The 23,468-nt window shown below is 36.3% G+C and overlaps 1 protein-coding gene and 1 non-coding gene across 2 annotated transcripts in view; one reads left to right on the top strand and one right to left on the bottom strand.

Annotated features, from left to right (window-relative positions):
• Positions 1–23,468, bottom strand: part of LOC134659064 (doublesex- and mab-3-related transcription factor A2) — a 39,224-nt gene that overhangs the window by 1,850 nt on the left and 13,906 nt on the right. The window lies entirely within an intron of this gene.
• LOC134662251 (U6 spliceosomal RNA) lies at positions 2,393–2,496 on the top strand. The gene has a single exon (XR_010098053.1). It is a non-coding gene; the product is annotated as a U6 spliceosomal RNA (small nuclear RNA).

Genomic DNA, 23,468 nt, shown 5'->3' with positions numbered 1-23,468 from the left:
GATTGTTCGCATTCAGCAAACCAAGGAACACCGAACAAAAAGAAACGAAAAAAACCTTTTCATGAACACAAAGAACGCCCCCACATATTTCATTAAAATAATACGCAGTGGTTAGTACAAATAAGATTCACAAAGGAAACACTGCTTTTTGAATCGCTATGTGAAGAAATGAGTCTTAATACAGATGTCTACTTTACTTTCTGTAGCTATTATGCAAATACATATATAAACAGTTATCTACATAAAGAAATAAAGCATCACAAAGCCTGTCAAATGGAGCCACCATTTGGATTATTTCTTTCCGATTATACTAGATGTTCGCGTGGCGCTTTTACACGCAATTTATTCTAGACTAATCTAGGGCAATCGAGCGTGTGCAATCAATACATTTGCAATACAATATTCATATATTACCGATTAATGAATTCTTTTACCCGCGGTACCATCAGAGATGCAGGTTCTTGCATTTTTGCCTTTTTGCGATCATATCAATTATTAAAATGTTAAGCCGTTGTGAACAAAGGACATTAAATGCCGCGTGAAACAGAACAGCAGTATGCAGCAGCAGCAATGCAATAAACTGTAGCGGCGTATATCACGCGACAATGGAGGAGATTTACGGCGTGGCCCCGAGGCAGAGTGTTTCTGGCACAGCACACGCGGCGCGGCGGTGGATGGAGTCACGGCGGACACGGCGTCACGGCGACTACTACATATTGTTATCGCTTACACTATCTACCTACTACAAGACTACATTACCGCTAGTTATTGCTCCCTACTCAGCGAACTAAGCGTAATATAGGAATACTGTTGTTGTACCTATGTTCTATTTGTCAAGGACCTCGAAGAAAACGGAGAGCTACATGCAATTGCGAATGCAGTTTACATCAGTTTTAGCAGTAAGTAACCTAACAGTAGTTACGTTGGCCCGTAAAATTATTTAGATTACATTATTGTTTACCTAATAATTAACCTTTTCAAGCATATTCGATCAGGCTAATATTAAGCATTCAACATGCATCGAACAGTAATTAGGTTAGTGAGTAATGGCCGATACAGCGACGGCCGCGCGGTGTTCTGCATAATTTACGGGCTTGTTCCCGCCGCCGCCCGCTCCGGGCTATTGACGCGCCAGTGTATTGTAAACTGGAATTATTGCCGCGTGCAGTGGACGCGATTCAATTGTTTGTGGCTGTGAATCCCGTACAGTCTCTTTGGGCTAATTATCATCGAGTATTGACACTAATGCATTGATCTTGGTTAAGTGGAGAACAAACAGAGAGGTATCCGTATAGGTAGGTACGTATACCCTAGCGAGTAGCGACTGTTTAGATTCAACCATGAAGATCAAAACAAAAGTTGATTGTCGATTGCGAAATACAAAACACAGCAAAGTAAACACTTGACAATTTATCAGTGGCGTCATAATTGACAGAACTACTTAACTGAAAATTTGCGACAGGAAAGTACATTCTATTTAATACTGAAATAAATACTTAATTAAACAACTGTACCGATATTCGGAACCTAAAGTAATATATTGAGAGTGGCAACACTGTAGTTAGTCGTATTGTCCTTTTCTAGCATATACGTCCATCTCTCTCCCACACCCCCACCACTTCAGGCAGTTGCGTTTGACAATTTTGACAGTTAGAAACAAACGCAAATTACCTCATTGGCTTGCTGTTTTTCCATCTGGAAGGTCGTGAAGCTAAACTGCTGGTGAGTTTTTGAATTTGTACCCCAGTTTAGCTGACTATATTGAAAAACAGTTTCTAACGGCTTTTGCCGTTCGAAATAAATATTTAAATTTAGTTGTCCGTTAAACTATCTAGCAAATAAAAATGATCCGGAATAGTGATGTGCAAGTGTTTTCAAAGGCTGCCTGCGCGCACCGTGGCTATGCCAATGAAAATACTAAAACACATGGTAGAAAACACATCGAGCTGGTAAAGCGTGCACGTGTCACCATTATAATTTAATTTTATTAAGTCTCTTCCGAGTCTTGTTAGTTTAAATCTTTGTGTGTGTATAATAACGGTTGAAATTATATAATACTTAAATGGTGATGTGTGGAGGTATACCCTTTCAAGTGATTTGTGTTTTCGAATACGAATGGATCGGATAGTTAATACGTGTTACGTAGAACCTACGTATTAAGGTAGAAGCTTATAGACGTGTAGGTTTTTTATCTGTCCAAGTATCTATCAGCAATTTATCTTTTTATCCCGTTCCGGGTTAATATAATATTGCAAAATTAATTTTTTGGTAATAAACGTGCTGATAAATAACGTGTACCCGAATAGGAGTCGACGATATTTCCGCTCTAAGGGACACAAGGTAACGAACAAACCTACATCGCAAACATTGCATTTATTTTTGTGGAAAGTGAGTACTTCGGCAGTACATAAACTTAAATCTGACTAGACATAGAGAGAGATTAGCATGGCTCTGCGCAAGAATGACATGCGAATTCGTGAAGTATTTCACTCTGTATCTATCAACTTATATCTCTCCAACTAGATCTTTGATTTATGTAGGTAGGTACCTACTTAAATATATAACTTAGCAGGTACTTACAGCTTTAAAGGTTAAGGAAAAGAACTCTTGCATGTAGGTGCTATATGTGCTTGTGTTATTTTGAATTTGAATAACTTGATTATTAATTCTATACGTAACTACATACAAGAGGGTCAATTCTTAAGCCTACTTACCTACCTACATAAATAGTACACTTAAATTAAACGTTTCAAATAAAATCGGAAGCCTGTGACATGGAAGGGCATTAACGATACGGGAATCTTTAGATTGATTCATTGACGAAGACGCATGGTTTGGTTCATATTGTCAAATTATATTAGTTAACTGTAGAGTTAAAGTTTAGTTTTGGCAAATCTGCGCGTCACCGTGAATGACACTTTCTAAAAGTGCCTGTTAAAGCCGGCGTAAAGCCTTTCACCTTGTCGAGCAAGGAACCCGCAACTTAGGGAATATTACCCATAAACTCAGGGTATTTGATTTGAATGATACTTATTCTTAAACTTACGTTTGTTATGGTTCCACCTGCTAAGGTGCGCCTAAGAGAATCTTTTATTCGTTCACAAACTAACGTCAAGTTATTTGTGATGAAACCAATATATTATGTACCTATCTAAACCTGCGCAAGGCTGCCATGTTTACACCTGCGTAAGGTGTGCCAAAAGAATCTTTGATTCGTTCACAAACTAACGTCAAGTTATTGATGATGATATTATAACCTATGTAAGCCTGCGCAAGGCACGTCAGACATATTCACAGAAATATAAATGATATGGTCATAACACAGGCGTGCGAGTAGACCACAATCACAAAAATATTACAAAGATTAAGTTGTAAATATCTCTTTTTAGAGAATGTAAAAATGGTTTAAAATAATGTTTTGGGTAAAAATCAGTCGAAATAGGCAAGGCTTCGTTATTAGAGTTTTCATTTTTGTTTACCAATCTATTTCAAGGGTCCCGAACACCCTATTGGCTAAACCCGAAATTGGGCTAATTAACTGTGGTAAAAGTGAAAACTGCTTTCCATTTACATAACATTTCTAAAATTATAATAGGTAAAATAAAAACCTAAGATTCCAGGCCTATCTCGATTCATTTTTATTTTAAAGATGGAAAAAATCTTTGCACCCTAATATAAAATTGTGGTCTGGAGACGCTAAGCCTCATAACTTGGGTGGCATAGATAATACTAAGAGATTTAGTCACCTAATTGCGACTATAAGCCCAGGCAGAATATTGATAATTAGAATAAGGAGTGGTCAATCCTCCAAGGTCCATACAATCTGTGGACTCTAATTAAATCAGGCTCGGTAAGCTCACGACACGACAGAGCTTACGATTCCATTCTGAAATAAGCTATGTTTACAATATATATTACCCATGGTGTGAAACAAACAGCCTGCTCAAGGTGTACAAAGGGTCCGTTTAACGGCCCTATAAACATCTACAAACCTTTGAAGTCTAGGCCTGCTACAATATGACAGACTAGAAATAAATACATATGATCCCAATGTAAGAGCAGCTCACAGTTGCATAAATTATATTTGGCTGGAGAGCACTTGTCTTTCAGTTAACATGTTTACGAGTACCTACCTATGTACACGACATGACCAAGGTTACCTACCTTTTTACATAATTATTATATCCCTGACTGCCATGGTATATTAGGAAAATTATCATGTGCTGGCGGTGCTGCACAAGCATGTTTGAAATAAAATATACAAAACTGGCCTAACGGGCGTTTATGAATTATGTATTTTACACCCTTGTGTCTGTATTGTGACCCTGGAAGTTTTAAACCACCTGTATCGTAAGTGCTCCTATGCACGGATTAAGTTTATAATAAACTACCCATGCCCTAACCTCAAGGGCAAGTGCTTCTATGCACGGACCAGATACTGTTGTCACTTATTTCACTTATCATGACTTGTCATAGTTTGATACTACACGTTTAATAAATTTAAGACCGTGGAATGTACCCACTACAAAAGGTTTTTAAAAATAGTGACTGAATGGTTTGTACGAACGGTTCTAGCACAGTTTCTGGGCGGTCACGTCTAGGGCATGACCCTCTAGTTCTCAATTTATACAAAATTATAGCATTGTGATACTGTTCGCTTTGCACAATAAAATAGGGGAACAGGAGCACGCCTTGCGAAAAGGCGAAGCTATTTTGAAACGCAAACCTTTCATCATTGAAATATATAAATAATTATGTTTTTGGTGTGGAACATGTAATTGTACACCCAAACAAATGCAATCATTTATTATATGTTAGCAAAACTCTGCCAAAGTGTTAGTCTGTCTCTACAGTGTAACCTGAAGGCATGAATGCACATGAATCTCTTGAAACATGGTGGATTAACTAATTTACACCCCGTCTGTGTCTTGCTCCTACCAAATCCACAAGTTGAGGACCTCAACCTATCTAGGCACCCTTCTTGCTCGAGACCTGAAAAAATAATCTCATGCAGTCAAGTGTCGGAAAACCAGGTCCACACTCTTAGCACTACCGTGAATATATCTAAGAAGTCTGTATACTGCCTTCCAGGAGGCGGGATGTTAATAGACTAGCCTATATAGTAGGCCAGAGATATAGTATACAAAAGCACACTGACCCAAATCCAGTAATATTATATGCACTTCAGAATACAAAATAATTGACTATTCTGCGTATATTTGATATCAAAAAGTTACAATTACCTACCCTTAGGTCATAAGGAGGATAAATATACATAAATATCAAATATATTCGACAAAGTGTTGACCCTAGCATTGGATAAAATAGAGGTTCCTCTTAAACGGCATCTGCGCTGTTGGCTTTGGGCCCACGGGTGCCCGGCAAAAGGTCGGGGACCCCATGGTTCCGCACAGTTATTGCAAATAATGTAAAATCACAAAATAAACACAAATTTTCATTTTGGTTAAAAACACATATGCGATGAGCTAAGGTTTCGAATTAAGTACCTTATTCTTAATCTGGAAAGAGAAGACTGAATATTCAGAATTAAGCTATGTCTATGAATGGTTTACATAAATTAAGCCACTTTAGCGTTCAGAAACAATCAAGTTTATGTCTACTAGTAGGCACCAGATAAGGTAAACTACTCATACTGCATATATAGACAATAATGAGTACAATTAAGGTCACTTGATGATAGCTAAACATGAACATAAGCAGAATGAGCTGCACCTATACAAATATCATTGATAAAGCTCTGTGGCAATTCTACATTTACCATTTGAACGTCAAGAGCACCAAAAAGCGTCGTAACTAGTGCCCACATGAGTATTATGATATGGCTTAAGCTCTCAAAGTAACCTTCACAATTTTAAGTAAGGTTTGTTTAGGTCCATTAGCTCGCGTTCGCGTTAGTAAAGCGTACAAACGATTAAATGCATTTTATAGCTATAACCAAATAAATAGCTCACACTGGCTCACAGTCATTAAAAGAATTCAGTAAAATCATTAAAAGTATTCCCTATGATATTTTATTAAGTACCTACCCAATATTAACTTTGTGGGTAGTGATAGTGATATAACGAATATTTAAAATATTCGTCTACTTAATCCTGAGGGATTCTAGAAATAAGAAAGGTCTTGTCCTTGTTATATCCTGCAACTGCTTACCTTACTAGATAATTATTATCAAATTTGTCAATAATTGGGAGTTATAAATAAAAACTACTCGAGTACTTTATGATTTTTATCTTTTCATATTTTAATTACATCACTCCATATCACAGATGTTGTATGCTCCCTGAAGAGTAGACTGACTTATCTTCTTTTACATAGTCTCACATACATATAATTAAGTACTATAGCACCCTTGTGGTGACTCACTTATTTTCGTTGAAAATTTATAAGTACCTACATTAAATACGTATATAAAATGGAAAGTTAGTATCATAATATAATGGTATATAAAATTGTATGCTTTACTAAATACCTCTCTCCTCACATGTATTAAAATAAAGGGTGTACTACATAATTAATTAATTAATTAAACACTCCTAATATAATAATATTACATATACATAATATGTAAGTACATGTATAATCACATTGGCTTGGCGTCTTCCCACCACCAGGCGATAACAAACACGTCTCAATATATTACTTTAGGTTCCGAATATCGGTACAGTTGTTTAATGACAGCGTTTTACACAAAAATAAAACGCTAATTAAATAACTTACCATATTCGGAACCTAAAGTTTTAATCCTGCCTGGTGTAAATATGTATAATTTTGAGACAATGAGGTAATTTGCGTTTGTTTCTAACTGTCAAAATTGTCAAACGCAACTGCCTGAAGTGGTGGGGGTGTGGGAGAGAGATGGACGTATATGCTAGAAAAGGACAATACGACTAACTACAGTGTTGCCACTCTCAATATATTACTTTAGGTTCCGAATATGGTAAGTTATTTAATTAGCGTTTTATTTTTGTGTAAAACGCTGTCATTTTTGGAACAGACCGCATCAAAGGCGATTGCGTTAAAAGCTAAACGGCGGAAGGAATAAAAGCAAAAACAAAATGAAAAAAGTTAATAGCTTTAAAGTAAAATAACTGTGGACTAACTGAATTGAGAAAAGCTAATTAGTGGGCAGCGGGCTTCGTTCCGAGGGGCGACTTATGCCTAAATAACTCTTATATTTATTTTAACGCTCGAGATCTATGGGGTTCCTAAAAAAGGCGCATTACACCGAAAATTTTGGTAGGATTCCTTACAAACTTAGCTTTCAAATGTAAAGCCAGAATCAGGGAGCAAAATGAGTAAAATAACTCCGTGCTCTATGTTTGACTACTTGTATGTATGTAAATGTATATGCTCGAACTAAATGCTGGCCTGCACTTGATGGTTTTGACTTTATTAGAATAAGTACCAACAAGAAATCTCTTTTAATCCAACCTTATCAGTCGAACCTAAATATACAAGTCGTTGTTTGACGGCCCTTAATAGCACATACATTATAATCTAATAACATCTTATTAAACTTTTACCTCGCATTAAAAGTATATCGAAATAAAATAACATTCCTGTAACTCCAAAATAAAATGGAAATTCAATTAGTTAGAAGTTCATAAAACAGCCCCCAAAAGTGACTTAACCCCTAATTCCTTTCCGTCCATTCTCGAGTGATTAGCGATACGACAATACCGCCCCAGCCCCTGGACCATTTGTTGGTGACACCTATTATTTAATACTTAACAACGCAACCCATTTACAACCTTAAAGTGTTTACGCATGGTCGAAATTTCGTCCGCGTAAAAATTTAAAGTTGTGAACTTGTGACTCCAGCGGAGAAACTTTGAATCGGCGGGTGGTAACAATAAAACCAATTGTTGGGTACCTATTAGAAAACTAGCTTAAACCAATTTGAACTCTAATGTATTAACTCAGAAGTGTTTTTTGAGGGTGTAGACTAGCGTAGCCAGGGTTATGCATTCGATTGAGGAATTAGTATTCTATTACAATGCAATCATACGGTGGCTTGTTGGTAGGGTTGGCAAAATAATTATTAAATTCCCAGTTTTTTCACTAAAGGATTAAAAATTTCATAATGGTTTTTTGTTGTAAATTACCATTAATTAGTATACACATTAATAGTCATTTAATCAGTTATACATAGGCATACTTATTCAACTTAAAGAATGGTATTCAATATTGCTAGTGTAATAATTCTGCAATAATTCAATATTTTTATTGTTACTGACCGTCGATATTTTCCCACGCTTGTTTTCAAAAAACTGGTATTATTTTTACAAGCTGGAATAGGAAAAACAAAAAATGTATTACCTAGTTACCTACATATACTTATTATTTATACCTTTATGTGTAGCTATGTAGTCTGGTGCTTCTAATATAAGTTTAGGAATGGACGTTATTAAATACCGTACTTGCAATTGTATCGATCAAACGTGTTAATGAAACATGTAAAATTATTGCAGAACACTTCGGGCCTATCTCTATATCCACTAAATAATTTAATTTGTATCTGTATTGAGCTCGAGCCAACCCTAACCGTAGGGCTGTCGCAAAGCCACTGTATTTAATATAGGGCGAGCGCATCACAATAAACAAATAATCGTAATAAACAGACGTATCCTTTCATTTGAATATCTGCCCTTTATTAATTCTATCAAAAAGGGTGCTTCACGTCGTGGTGTTTGTCAATATTATACGTCTATTTTGGTGCAACACAATGCATCTGTATTCTGCACTATGCAGACGTATTGAATTACGAGTATTACCTATATGACGAGGAGTAACAGTTTGGTAACTGGTAATAAAATAATAAAATAAGTAGGTATTTTTCTCTTTTTGACTATTTAGACCTATTCACTACATTTAGCATTAGAATTGCCTACAATGTAGTGAAAATGCATCGTAAAAAATGCGCAATGACACCTAGGGTGATATTGCAGGAAATGCTATAAGTATGTAGTTATGTAGCGCTATACGTGTAGCTTAGCAGTTTCTCTAGAAAAGGAAAGACTTCTAGGACAGAGGAGTCGTGTCCCATGTGCTTGTGAGCCATAAGTACCTATATGGCGGGCAAAATGGGCATACCTTATATTAATTCGCATTACCAAATTTGTACAAAAAAAGTACTTGAAATTAGAATTGATTTTTCACTGACGGCGCCAAGTTTAATGAAATCACAACCTCTCTCTCACAACCCCATTGAGCCACAATGACTGTCAATATCACCGGCCACGCACCTCCGCCAGACCACTCGGCTAACCCTATACATTGTGTACAGATAATGAAAACTAATTAGCAACCGCTCTCGACGTCCCGCGCGTCCCGCCGCCGGCGCCACAGACATGTATCACTACATAAAACACTAATGCAACGCTTACTATACGGGTAGGTACACTGTAGGTAGGACTGTAGTCAAGGTATTAAATAGTGACACGGACAAAGTGTCAAAAATGTGTTCACGACACTACCTACCTTAGGTACACCTATGGGAAATGTGTTTATATTTAATTAATACCTTGATTGTACATACCACATTGAGTACCGAGCATGTATTTATGCATGCATTAGGACCAAGACGAGATTGCATCCTAATACACGTTGCAGCTAAAATACAAATATTTTTTTAAACCCTTGAGTTCAACAGAGCACATACCGTGACTATGTTAAGATCGAGTTAAATTACGAGGGTAATTTGAGAAGTAACTTGTTTCGCCTATGTATAGATGGCGTTGGCGTCAACTCTGTATGTATTGATTTAGTTTAGTAATTAAACATATTTAATATGTGGCGTCATGTCATTTTTGGCAGGAATTTGTCATTTGACAGTAGTTCAAACATAACTGGTCTGAGTTACGCGGGAAAATGGAGAAAATTGGAATTCGTGGAGTTCTTTAGGTCTTTTTTTGGAAGGCAAAACTATGAAACAAATCCATGAAAGGATTTTACCTACGTTGGGTAGTTCGTGTCCTTCCTAGGGAACGGTTTGACTTTGGGTAAATGAGTTTAAGCGAGGCAGGACACGCATTAAAGATGCACCTCGCCCTGGAGCCCCGAAAACAGCACTTTTACCCGAAATCATCGATAAAATCCATGATTTAGTTTTAGCCGACCGAAGATTGAAAATACGCGAATTAGCTGAAGCCACAAACATCTCTTCTGAGCGGGTGCATTTTATTTTACACGACGATTTGCACAAGAAAAAGCTTTGTGTAAGGTAAGTGCCGCGATTACTGACTCCAGAACAAATGCGTATTCGCATGTGAACATCTGATGAAGATTTGCAGGTGTTTAAAAAAAATCCAACAGATTTTAGTCGCCGTTTTGTCACTATGGATGAAACCTGGATCCATTACTACATCCCGGAGACGAAACATCAGTCGAAAGAATGGGTTGGTCATGGTGAGCCAACTCCAAAGAAAGCCATATGCATTCCGTCTGCTGGAAAGGTGATAGCGTCTGTGTTTTGGGACGCAAAGGGATACTTTTAATTGACTACCTGGCCAAGGGAAAATCTATAACTGTAGCATACTACGCATCACTTTTAGATCAGTTACAGGCGGCAATAGCTGAATAACGTCCGGGTTTGGCAAAAAATAATGTGATTTTTCACCATGACAACGCTCCGGTGCATTCAAGTCGTGTCGCTGCACAAAAATTGTCGTAGTTACGATTGGAACTTCTTCCACACCCTGCTTATTCACAAGATTTGGCTTCGTCGGACTATCACCTCTTCCCGAAACTGAAAACATTTCTCTTAGGGCGAAATTTTAAGTCCGATGAGGAGGTTATACGGGAGGTCTATGCGTATTTCGAGGCCCTTGAAGAGACGCACTTCCGTGAAGGCATAGAGATGTTGCAGACTCGTTGGGACAAGTGCGTAGAACTTCGGGGGGATTACGTAGAGAAATAAAATAAATACATTTGCAATATTATTATTTTTTTATATGAAACCAAGTTACTTCCCAAACAACCCTCGTATCACCGTTTCTAAAAATAAGTTTTGTTTTACAACAAATGGATTGATAAGAGTGTAATGTATGTATATGTAGCACATAATCTAGCTAGATTAAAATTGAAACGCAACTATTTAATTAACTTGATCAGTGTTTATATAGGTAACGTCTGTTTAAATATATGTCTGTGGTGGGCACGCTGGCCATGGCACCCTCAACCAGTTATTGTTTCCGCGGAGGGTGATTTTACAAACAGATTAATAAGTTAGAAATCGCAACCCTAAAACGTTCTTCAGAAAAGAAAATAGTTGTCGTACTCTTGAACTACAGTGATATATATATATCATCATCATCATTATCCTTGCCTTATCCCATTTACTTGGGGTCGGCATATATATTTATTTTAATAATTATAAGACCACCTACTAATAATATACGACTGGTCCGCATTTTGCATAAGTATCACATAATTGTTTGTCGGGTTGATATGATTAAAACATAAAAAAACTGCAAAGAAGAGGCTGTCTTCAAATTAAGAATATCTCGCAAAAGAATAGCATTTTATTGACTGCATCTTATCTTCTTATTTGACTTCCCTACATGTAAAACTTTCAATAAGCATTCCACAGTCTTCGCAAACACTGATTGTATGAAACAATATGATTACATCCCCACGTAATCTGACGCGCGCAATCAAAAACAAAACAAACAATCTGACGAAGAAAGCGCTGAAAAATTTAATAAAAACGGAGAAGCCCCGTGTATTGCGTTACGCGAATCAATCGGTGTATCGGTTACAAGAAAAGGGGACGTGATAAAAATACTGTTTTCCGGACAGGTTAAGGAGTGTTTTGAACAATAAAATGCTCGTGCGGTATGTTGACATAAAGTCAGCAGCAGAAGTTGCTACGCGGGCGAGGTGTTCAAAATTACCTTGACACGCTCTTATTCTCTTAACAATAAAATCGCGTCAAGATGATTTTGAACACCTGGCCCATTTAGCAACTTCTGCTGCTGACTGTACATAACTTTGCGAAAACACGGTTTGAAGGTTTCATTATTTACAGACACAAAACGGGTATCTGGTACTTACGGAAATTATTAGCTAGGTACCTATACTAAGTGAACTAATACTCAAGTTTTTTAATAATATTTGTATATTTTTTGCACGGGTGAATCGGTAAATCGGTGTATTGGTTACACAGGAGGACGTTGAAAAAATTATTATAATGAAATTATCAAGCGAGGCGAATAGCAGTGATGCGTTATTTTGACAATTGCAGGCTAAATAAACTTCGAAAGTCACACTATAATATATATATTATAAATCCAAACTGTTGAGTTTATAATAAGGGCGGTGTAAAATACTGTGGTGAAATATTAAACGTGTATGTGTGTTATGTTTGATTTAAATTTGCATTTATAATGTAAAAACTTGACAAAGAGAAGTTTCTGTCGATTGTTTATTTAAAATTCACAGCTTCTAGCCAGTAAAAACCTATGTATTTGACCGTATTTATTTATTAGCATGCATTGGCATTTATGACTACTCGTTTATTCCTTCGATACGGTAAGTAAAACTTGAATTCACCTTGAGTAGTACCAAGTAGTAGGTCGTTAGTTCAAAGATACAAATGTAGATCTAGCGACTCTATCTCCTCGCATATCAAACGCAGCGACCCTCAGGCGTCTACGCGTCTGTCGATTACTGAACCATTAACCTTACCGAAATTGGAGAGCTCTGGAGCGCCCTAGCACAAATAGACAACCTACGATTAACCTGAATCGGACCCTAAATACAAATTATAATAGGGTTGAAAATAAAATTGGCAACCCCATGCTTAAATGGCGAGCTCGAGAGAGTAACAGAATAATATAAAGTGACTTTTAATGTCTTAGCAATAAGGTGGTTTTCCTAATAAGCGATGTTGAAGACGGTTTTAAGGATGTAAAACATCTCTTGCCCGTTTTAACAGTGATTCCAATTGAGTTTTTTTCTATTTTTACACAAAAAGGTTTCAATAAACGTTGGCCAGCGGATCTGGAGAGCTATCGAGTGTCCTTATTTTTCTTTGCACGAGTTTGGGATCATTATAACAACTTCTGAACAAGTAATACGATAAGGGTGTATTTATGTATACAAGTATTTAAGTGTGTTTTTTCAATTGTACACTAACATTTTTGAAATTATTGTTGAACTGTAGAACCCCTCCTTAAAAGAGGTATCATTCACTGACCTCCATAATTAGTTAGCAAATATGAATATGCAAAAAAAAATACCAGAATTTCAATGTAAAGAGCTTTCCTGATTACGTACCGTACATTCACAATTAGCAGTAATAACTTTTAATTCAATGATATTTAATCAAAGCATTTACAAATTTTGAAAAATGCGTAAATTTATCAAATGAATAATTTTTAGGCACATGTAAGTTCAGGTTGATAATGATAAAATTAAATATACTGCATAGATAGTCTAAATGATAAAATGTGTTATAAAATTCAATTTCGGCCTCTTCAATAAAAGAAAGGTAAGGTTCAAGGGACTCAATTACAGCAAAACCCTCAAAGCAAAACATTTAGACGCAACCCTTTGCTGACCGAACCGAATGGAGTCCAGAATTCATTATACCACTACAATAGAAACCCAGGTTACATCCTGCTCTTGAGAGCAGGAAAGAAGATACGATGTCGAATAAGAGGAAGCAAGATAAATAGGTATAACTCCCGAGTGCCACTTGAAATATAAATGGTAGCGGATTGTGAAGGAGAGGTTTGTATCCTAGATTCGCCGTAGTTAGAAAGGGTACGATGATAGCGCATGAGTGGATAACCGCTCTTAGATTTCAGTTTGTGGCTGAATAAAAATGGAAAAATTTGTATTCAAGTTTTAAAATGTTTTTGATATATTTTTATACTGAGGTCTAATGAGCTCGGACTTAATGTTCCGAACATAAAACCGCGTTTGATTTTAAGAATTTTGGAAGTTAAGACTAAAATTTTAAAATAATCCTGAACAAATACAGTTGTAGAAACTTCACTTCACCCATTAACTGCTGTAAGGCTTTGTATAAAAATCAACTAAATAATGCTATAATTGTCTGGAAATGCGTTTACAGCGTGTCAAAAACCTTCTTAGTCCAGAAACAAAACATTTATGGATAATGTGGTCGATAACCGTGAATGAATATTAAGTTACCTTGTACATTTGCGGCGAAACTCAACACCGCTGGTGACATTTGGAGCACTACCCTAATTTACTTGGGATGACAATTCCGACCAAATTAGGGTGTATACTGTATAGTCGTAAAAAACACATTATACTCCACGGAATAAATGTTTGTAATGAGAATTGAGTTCGTAGAATCATTAATAATACTTCGTTGGTAAAATAAAACAATAAGTCAAAATATAGATCTTTTGTTATCTGTAATAAATATGAATTGAATTGAAAATAAAACGAGGTTAGTTTACCATACTACGAATAACTGTACCAAATATCGCTATTAATTTATTGACCTGCCATTGAAGGTCAATCGCCGTTCAACCCTACACCACAGTTAATGCTAAATCAATGGCGCCGCCTCCCCCCGCTGCGCGCCTCACCCCGCAAACGTCCCGAGGGTTGCCAACGTATTTATATTGATGCCGATTCTATTGAGAACCGATTTAATTGGTGTGGGCGGTGAAAGTGCTTTGTGTAAGTGCATCTGTTGGTTTTTTGCTTAAAACGGTTTGTTATTAAAACCACGATTGATATGCTAAAAAACAAATTTCAACTATCAAGTAAAAATAAAGTTAAATATAAATTAATGAAAGTCATTGTTCTAGAGGCGTAAAAAAACCCTTTCAAGGCAAGTCTTTACTCTTTAGTCTAATCCCCAAAAACGCATTTTTCTACTCCAGCACTTAAATGTGTCAATTAAATGACTGACAGTGATATCTAAAGCAATGTCATTTGAATGCTTTGTCTATAGGCTCATAAGATGACTGCTAGCAGTCATCTTATGAGTATAATACAACTGCTTTATTTTTTTTAAAGATACAAGTTCCGATCATCTTGATTGAAAGAGGTATGTTTTCATTTACAATAATAACTCTTTTTTTTTTTAAATAATAACTCAATTTTTTTTAAATAATAACTCTTTTTTTTTTAATAATAACTCTTTTTTTTTTTAATAATAACTTTTTTTTTTTTTTTTTTTTTTTTTTTTTTTTTTTTTTTTTTTTTTTTGCTGCAGCTGTCATAGAAAAAGTAATGTATGCAACAGCTCATAATTGGTTCTTAAAATTCTCGGGTCTTTTTTTACAAAACTCGACTACGTCTCGTTTTGTAACTTCGACCCTTGAATTTTAAGAACCCTTATTATATCACTGTTGCATAAACTACTATTGTGCATACACGCAGTATCTTTTTGGCACTTTTCGATACTACTTGGTGTATTGACCACTTAAAAATACATATAAACATTGTTGCCAAATAACAACCTTATTTTAAATACCATCACTGGCAAATAAATGAATGAATTTTTTTTAATTTCATTCATTCTTTTAGGTTAGATACCGTAGCTAGAAGTCCACTAGATGACATGAAAAATATTTGTTTTTATAAATTTATTTAAAAGTAAGTGATTGTTCGTAGAAAAAGTACCTATTGTATGCAACGTTGTTTAACTGAGTCAAAAAATACTCGTGGCGTCTTTATTAACAATTTTCGGCTTCGCCTCAAATTGTTACTTACTACGCCACTCGTCTTTTTTGACCTTTTTTAAATAACGGTTGCATAAAATACTATTTGCCTTGTTATATAAAACTGCTAAGTTTAATCCTTAATTAACATATGAAATTAAAAGATATGAAGATACTCGTAAAAATACTGGGAATAATAAACCGTCAGTGCTTCTTCTAATGTCCCAATTTCTTATATCTCTGCCACGGTTAATATCAATTTACACCAAGGAGTTATATTGGCGTTATAAAGGTAAGTAAATATGCGTTAATAAGGTGCCACATCCCCCTCGTGCGAGGCGCCCCGCCGCGGCGCAAACAAAATTAATCTTTCGCAAGAGATATTACAGAGCGTGTAGGATTAAAGCTAATTTCATTTGGAGTTATTGGATTGTGTACCCTCGCTGTTAAAGTGAGAATATCGGTTAACAAATAATAAATTGTCTAGTAATATGTTAATTTAGATGGAATTATAAAATAATGTACTATAAGGAATACCTATAAGGTAAACGTCCTAATGCTCGATATGCTTATGTCCAATGGATGCCAACCTGCTTTCACCTCTAATGACAATGACTTAAGTTGCCGTAGGTTCAAAGAACAGTTTTTCAAATGTCGTACCGCTTTTTTAGCAATCTTGAGGATTTCCTCTGGGGACATCATTGATTACAATCCTGATTCTTTGACTTTCGCTCGATAGAAAAAATCACGAACATAGTTCTAAAACGCAGTTCAAAACTTTGTGCCAGTTTATGCAGTAAAAGCTAAAAATATGAAAATTGCTTCTAAAAATATTTCATTTGTTTGGTGAATTCATCGAATACTTTTTTTTGTTAAAACTTAAAACAAATTAAAATTCAAAAACATGATATCTGCGATCCCGAACACGCTCGTCCGTCTCGCTCAAGCTTATGCTCAGTGAGAAGGTGAGAGTGAGAGAAGAACCCGAACCTACGGCGCCTTAAGTTAAAATGCGACATGTATAGACATGGACAGTGACGAATACTCGGCCGTCTACCTTACAACTCTATGATTTACTCATCGAAGTTACATTTTTGAAAACCAGGTATACGATACTGAATAATAATGGTTTAAGACACTTATGCAAAGATCCCGTTTAACATGGAAAGCAACCCAGAGGCAACACTGAAGTGTTCTATAAAATGACACCATGTCACCATTTTAATGGCAATATCGCCACGACGACGCGCATACCAACGGGAGAAGGCGTGTGGTGCGAATCAAAAGCGAGCGAGATGCGAATTAGAATAGTTATTTTCGATACAAGTGCGAAAACGAGGAAATTCGAAACGAGTGACGATTCAGTCATGTAGTTTCGTTATAACACATTGTAGGAAGGATAGTATTTAAAAAGTAAAAATAACTATACCTCTCGCGTCGAATGGTGTCCCTATGACAGTTCCTTCAAATCTCTTTTTGTCGGGCTTAGGTTATTTAAAATTAATTACTTAATTAATTTAAGAAATGTGCTTTTACCGCACTTTCATTACTTAAATATTTACATTTCCTAAATAAGTTAATGTGCTAAACTTTAAAAAAATTACTATAGTGCGTCAAGCAAATCTTGTCAGTAGCAATGTACTGCAAATTAAAGTAGGGTAACACCATGTAACACTCAAAGAGCAGAATTGTGCTAAGAAAAGCAGCAATGTACATCGTACCAAAACGTGTTTATTTTTCCGCCCTTCATACGTCAGTTCGAGTGAATTATCATAACCTCAAATTTTAGTAATCTTTACTGTCAACGAGCATGATTGTACATTGTAGGCACCTTAGCTTTGCTTGAGGTCATGCATAATCTTGGTATTTAATGGTGACAGCAGAAATTTCTCTTGAAATAGAAACGATTCAGAATGTAAACAATAAGATGATGGCTGTCATTCACGATCCACATTCCACAGATAACACACAGATGACACGCGATTTTGGAATTATTCGAACACAGTGTTGCTAACCCGCGATTTTTCAAATTTGCCGCCTTTTACTACTGACAAGATTTGGTTGATACAGTATAGGTACTAATATTTTACGTGACTACTCCATATAAAAAATATTGCACGCGAAAATATTATACTCTTAAAACTCTTAGAAGTCCGACGCCTAAATAGTATTATAACTCGCCTTTCACATTTTATATATTTATAGGTACTGCTTTTTTTAAATCATACTCTCATAAAGATTACATGGCACAAATTGTATTAATTAATTATTGTTGGATTAGGTATTTTTATATGCTCAGAGCTCACACAAATAATGTTAAATACATGCATTGATATAGTATAAAGAACTGGATACCCAATCAGCCGCCAAAAATGGCCCCACAAAAGTGATGTCAAAACAGATCATGCATTACTTTTTCGTTTAGTCTTGTTTGAAACGCTCAAATGTGAAGTTGTCAACAATTACGAAATGTGCCGTTAAAATATGTAAAAATAACAATGATAAAACAAGGAAAAAGGATGGAATGTATTTTTTTCGGTTAGTTCTTTGGATAGCATTACATAATTTATGTAATCTGGTGGTAATTTTATGGTTTTGAATAAATTAATTTGTTAGTACCAAAGAAGGGATGTTAAGGAACAAAAATCTAATGAGTCGATGTGAGGTCAATATTTTTTTATATTTTTATATGGAATTCATAAGAAATAATATTATGTTTAAATTCAAGATTTCCAAGAAAACCTATGCGACGTGCAAAGTGGACTGCTATTTAATTATAGCAAGAGATAGGGGTGATGCAGTTTTAAACAAGGCAAAACGGCACTTGTGTGTTCGGATGCTAAACCTGTCGGAACACAGTGACAACCACAGGATTTTTTTTATAAAGTATAGGTAGACTTTATAAAAAAAATCCAATCAGTATCTAAATGTCCCCGTGCACCCGCGCTATGAGTAAATGTAGATCTTAAATACACAGTTATTTAATAAGTAGAATTTATTTCAAGGAAATTAGTATTTAAAGACGTACGAATTAAAAATTTGATTTGTTTGAATTTGAACCACAAATTAATTTTATTTGAGCTCCCGATTATATTAAATTTGTTTTATTTATTACTTCAATTGGTTTTCCTGTACAGTAATACATATTAAAGTGTACCAAAGTGACTCCATTCGTTCATTATTCTCGTTTGACGTTGTTTGACGTAAATACGTTACGTTTAGTGCCATCGGACTAAATTTTTTAACAGTGTTGGTACTTATGTTTGCAAATTTGACACTTAATGCTTACGACATTAAGCTCTTTTCTGTACGAAACATTTATCTTGACTCAAAATTTACGTAAGCGTTTTTATCATCAATGCAAATGGTGCGAAACGTCATTGGGATCCACATTTCTTGACGTTTTTGTTCTGCTTTGTGTGTCTATTTCTTTTATATTAAGTCAGTGAATACATGTTGTCTCTATACCGTATCACCATAGAGCCAAGAACACCCGCAGTCGCTTGTGTCGTGCACCGGCCCTCTGGGACGCCTCGGCACGCGCTATTGCGGTTACTATTGCAGCCAGCGACTGTGGTTATTGCGTTATATTACTCTTATAGCGCTATAGAGGCGCATTCCTCCGTTATTCAGCGAGGTGGGACGTGACGGTTATGAAAGAATTCTAGCGGCGAATAGGGTGCTGGAGGTTATTGTTATGTTACATAGAGGGGATAGGTATTAAAATGTAGTAATAAGGTCATCTTACTCTTTATTAGACTAAGCTTCTATTGCTATCGGAGAGCCACATACCTATCTATAAATTTACGTATGGCTAAAGGTACACGAAGGCCAATTGATCAATTTCGTTTAGTCAAAATACAAAATACTTGAAGTATGCAGGTATTAGGTACATTCTGACTAAAGTTAGCAACTTTTCGGAATCGCGTCTTATAAAATCAACCAAATAGGATAAAATTTGAAAAGAACAGCAGGCTATTACCCCGATTCACAAATCCTCAGCCTTTGATCTCACAAAAACACCAACCTTGTCTAAGTACGTTCTCTTAAATTCACTACCGACCCTCGGTTTAAAACCTTGCTCAATTTGCAACCCCCACAGTTGCCAGTCAGAACGCTTTCAGCCCGTAAGCGTTTGCACGAAACGTGTTATTAACGTGTTATTTCTATTGACACAGTACGCGAAACAAGTTCATAAGCACAAAAAGCTTAAAGCTGTCGCGAGTCAACAGCGCGGCAGGCGTGCTGCAACCAGTGCCGCTTAAGCTCTAGCGAGGCGAAGCTATAATGTTTCTAGAAATCATATCCACGACGACGAGCAGAACAGGATCGAAGTTCTCTTCATCAGGCTAAGGTGTGTAAGGTGGGAAGAGCCCATCAGACCAGGGTGGAAGTTCACTTAACTAGGTCAAGGTAAGTACCAACATGTATGCCGTCGGAAAATTTACAAAATTGCAAAAAATCCAAATGGAATAATTTCGAAAACTTCGTATGGGATCGATGTTTTCCATTACCAAAATGAAAGTTTGCCTTGTTTCTTGTGAAATTCTCCGAGAACTTTTCTAACTGTGTGTAGTTAAATGATCCTAAAATTGAAGGGATGTTTACAAAAACAACATAACTGCTTAAAGCGGTTGACACTTTTTTAAGAATTTTGTTAATCGTTTCAGTTGTCAACCAGTGTAGTCCGTTATGTTGTTTTTGTAAACATCCCTTCAATTGTTATTGTGCAACATTATTACTATACTGAATAATATATAATATGTATTTAACATGTATAAGTACAGGGTGAAATTTTAACCACCAGCAGCCATACACTGCAGGTCATACTAAACAGCTTATATTATGGGACCAGTGCCGAAATCGCGAAAAAAAATGTCATCATGAAGTCACTACGTGCTTCAAATTTTAAAATTGACTAAACTTAGAGAGGCATTTGATTTTGATTTCCGATTGTTTCGTCAATACTCTTGGTGTATATCGCTCGTACTGATAAATTGATCGAGACTAAGAATTATTTCAAATGTTATATCGAACTAAGATCAGATTTTCAGTCATAGTCAGACTGCATGGCCACAAAATGGGTGACATTTTATGTGGTCGCAATTGAAAAGCTTTAATCAATCAATGGACCAGGTTTTTAACATGAGGTACCTTATTATATTTAGATACTTAAATTATTAACTGATTATAGATACAAACTCGACACTTTCGCCCGTTTTAAATTGATGATGCCTACGTCAGTTACAATTATTTGTTAATCTTACGAAAGAATATCTTATAAGTAAGTATGTACTTACCTATCTAATTTACTGATGTATTAATGTAACCTAATAACTGAGTAGGTATAACTTTAAGCAAACTTGTGGTAACGCTAAAACACGCTAGTTAAAAAACACTAATAGACCGCGAGCCACGAACCGGTTTCCATGACCAATCGCCTCCCAGGCGATAACTCCTATAGTGGTTAACGGCTACGTATGATGAATCCTCGTGGACGTCAGCTGCCGCTCCGTTGGTGGGTTGAGGAATGGCAGCAACCGAAACACGTAAAAAAAAAAAATATTTTCAGTCATCGCCTCCCGTTTGATACTTTGCCAGATGATAGTTTAGGTGCTATTGTTAATAAAAAAAATCGTCAGCCGGTTGTATCGCGGTGGAAACACCGTCAGCTGGTCACATGAACATGTAAAAAAAAAATTTTTTTTCAGTCATCGCCTCCCGCTTGATACTTTGTCAGATGATAGTTTAGGTGCTATTGTTAATAAAAAACATCGTCAGCCGGTTGTATCGCGGTGGAATCACCGTCAGCTGGTCACATGAACATGTAAAAAAAAATTTTTTTTTCAGTCATCGCCTCCCGCTTGATACTTTGTCAGATGATAGTTTAGGTGCTATTGTTAATAAAAAAAATCGTCAGCCGGTTGTATCGCGGTGGAATCACCGTCAGCTGGTCACATGAACATGTAAAAAAAATTTTTTTTTTCAGTCATCGCCTCCCGCTTGATACTTTGTCAGATGATAGTTTAGGTGCTATTGTTAATAAAAATAATCGTCAGCCGGTTGTATCGCGGTGGAATCACCGTCAGCTGGTCACATGAACATGTAAAAAAAAATTTTTTTTCAGTCATCGCCTCCCGCTTGATACTTTGTCAGATGATAGTTTAGGTGCTATTGTTAATAAAAAACATCGTCAGCCGGTTGTATCGCGGTGGAATCACCGTCAGCTGGTCATATGAACATATATTAGATTTTATTTATTTATTTGCTTGATATCTTCATGTGACCAGCTGACGGTGATTCCACTGCGATACAACCGGCTGACGATGTTTTTTATTAACAATAGCACCTAAACTATCATCTGACAAAGTATCAAGCGGGAGGCGATGACTGAAAAAATATTTTTTTTTTACATGTTCATGTGACCAGCTGACGGTGATTCCACCGCGATACAACCGGCTGACGATCTCTTTTATTAACAATAGCACCTAAACTATCATCCGACAAAGTATCAAGCGGGAGGCGATGACTGAAAAAATATATTTTTTTTACATGTTCATGTGACCAGCTGACGGTGATTCCACCGCGATACAACCGGCTGACGATTCTTTTTATTAATAATAGCACCTAAACTATCATCTGACAAAGTATCAAGCGGGAGGCGATGACTGAAAAAATATTTTTTTTTTACATGTTCATGTGACCAGCTGACGGTGATTCCACCGCGATACAACCGGCTGACGATTTGTTTTATTAACAATAGCACCTAAACTATCATCTGACAAAGTATCAAGCGGGAGGCGATGACTGAAAAAAAAATTTTTTTTTACATGTTCATGTGACCAGCTGACGGTGATTCCACCGCGATACAACCGGCTGACGATTCTTTTTATTAATAATAGCACCTAAACTATCATCTGGCAAAGTATCAAACGGGAGGCGATGACTGAAACCAATTATTTAAATTTTAGATTGTATTTATTTATTTGCTTTATAAATTCATGTGACCAGCTGACGGTGATTCCACCGCGATACAACCGGCTGACGATTTTTTTTATTAACAATATCACCTAAACTATCATCTGACAAAGTATCAAGCGGGAGGCGATGACTGAAAAAATAATTTTTTTTTACATGTTCATGTGACCAGCTGACGGTGATTCCACCGCGATACAACCGGCTGACGATTTGTTTTATTAACAATAGCACCTAAACTATCATCTGACAAAATATCAAGCGGGAGGCGATGACTGAAAAAAAAATTTTTTTTTACATGTTCATGTGATCAGCTGACGGTGATTCCACCGCGATACAACCGGCTGACGAGTTTTTTTATTAACAATAGCACCTAAACTATCATCTGACAAAGTATCAAGCGGGAGGCGATGACTGAAAAAAATAATTTTTTTTACATGTTCATGTGTACAGCTGACGGTGATTCCACCGCGATACAACCGGCTGACGATTGTTTTTATTAACAATAGCACCTAAACTTTCATCTGACTAAGTATCAAACGGGAGGCGATGACTGAAAAAAAAATTTTTTTTTACGTGTTTCGGTGGCTGCCATTCCTCAACCCACCAACGTAGCGGCAGCTGACGTCCACGAGGGTTCATCATATATGGCCGTTAACCAGTATACGAGTTTTCACCCGGGAGGCGATGACTGACGAAATTTGCGCCTGGCTCGTGGACCATAAGTATCTAACATAAATCAATATTTTTTTTAGACTATATTTTTGTTGTAGCATCGCTTCGGCAATGGTGTGCACAACGCTAACAAGAACATTCGAAAGA

The sequence above is a fragment of the Cydia amplana genome, chromosome 2 (genome assembly GCF_948474715.1).
Source record: "Cydia amplana chromosome 2, ilCydAmpl1.1, whole genome shotgun sequence".
NCBI lineage: Eukaryota > Metazoa > Arthropoda > Insecta > Lepidoptera > Tortricidae > Cydia > Cydia amplana.
This window is presented reverse-complemented; position numbering and strand designations above follow the sequence as displayed.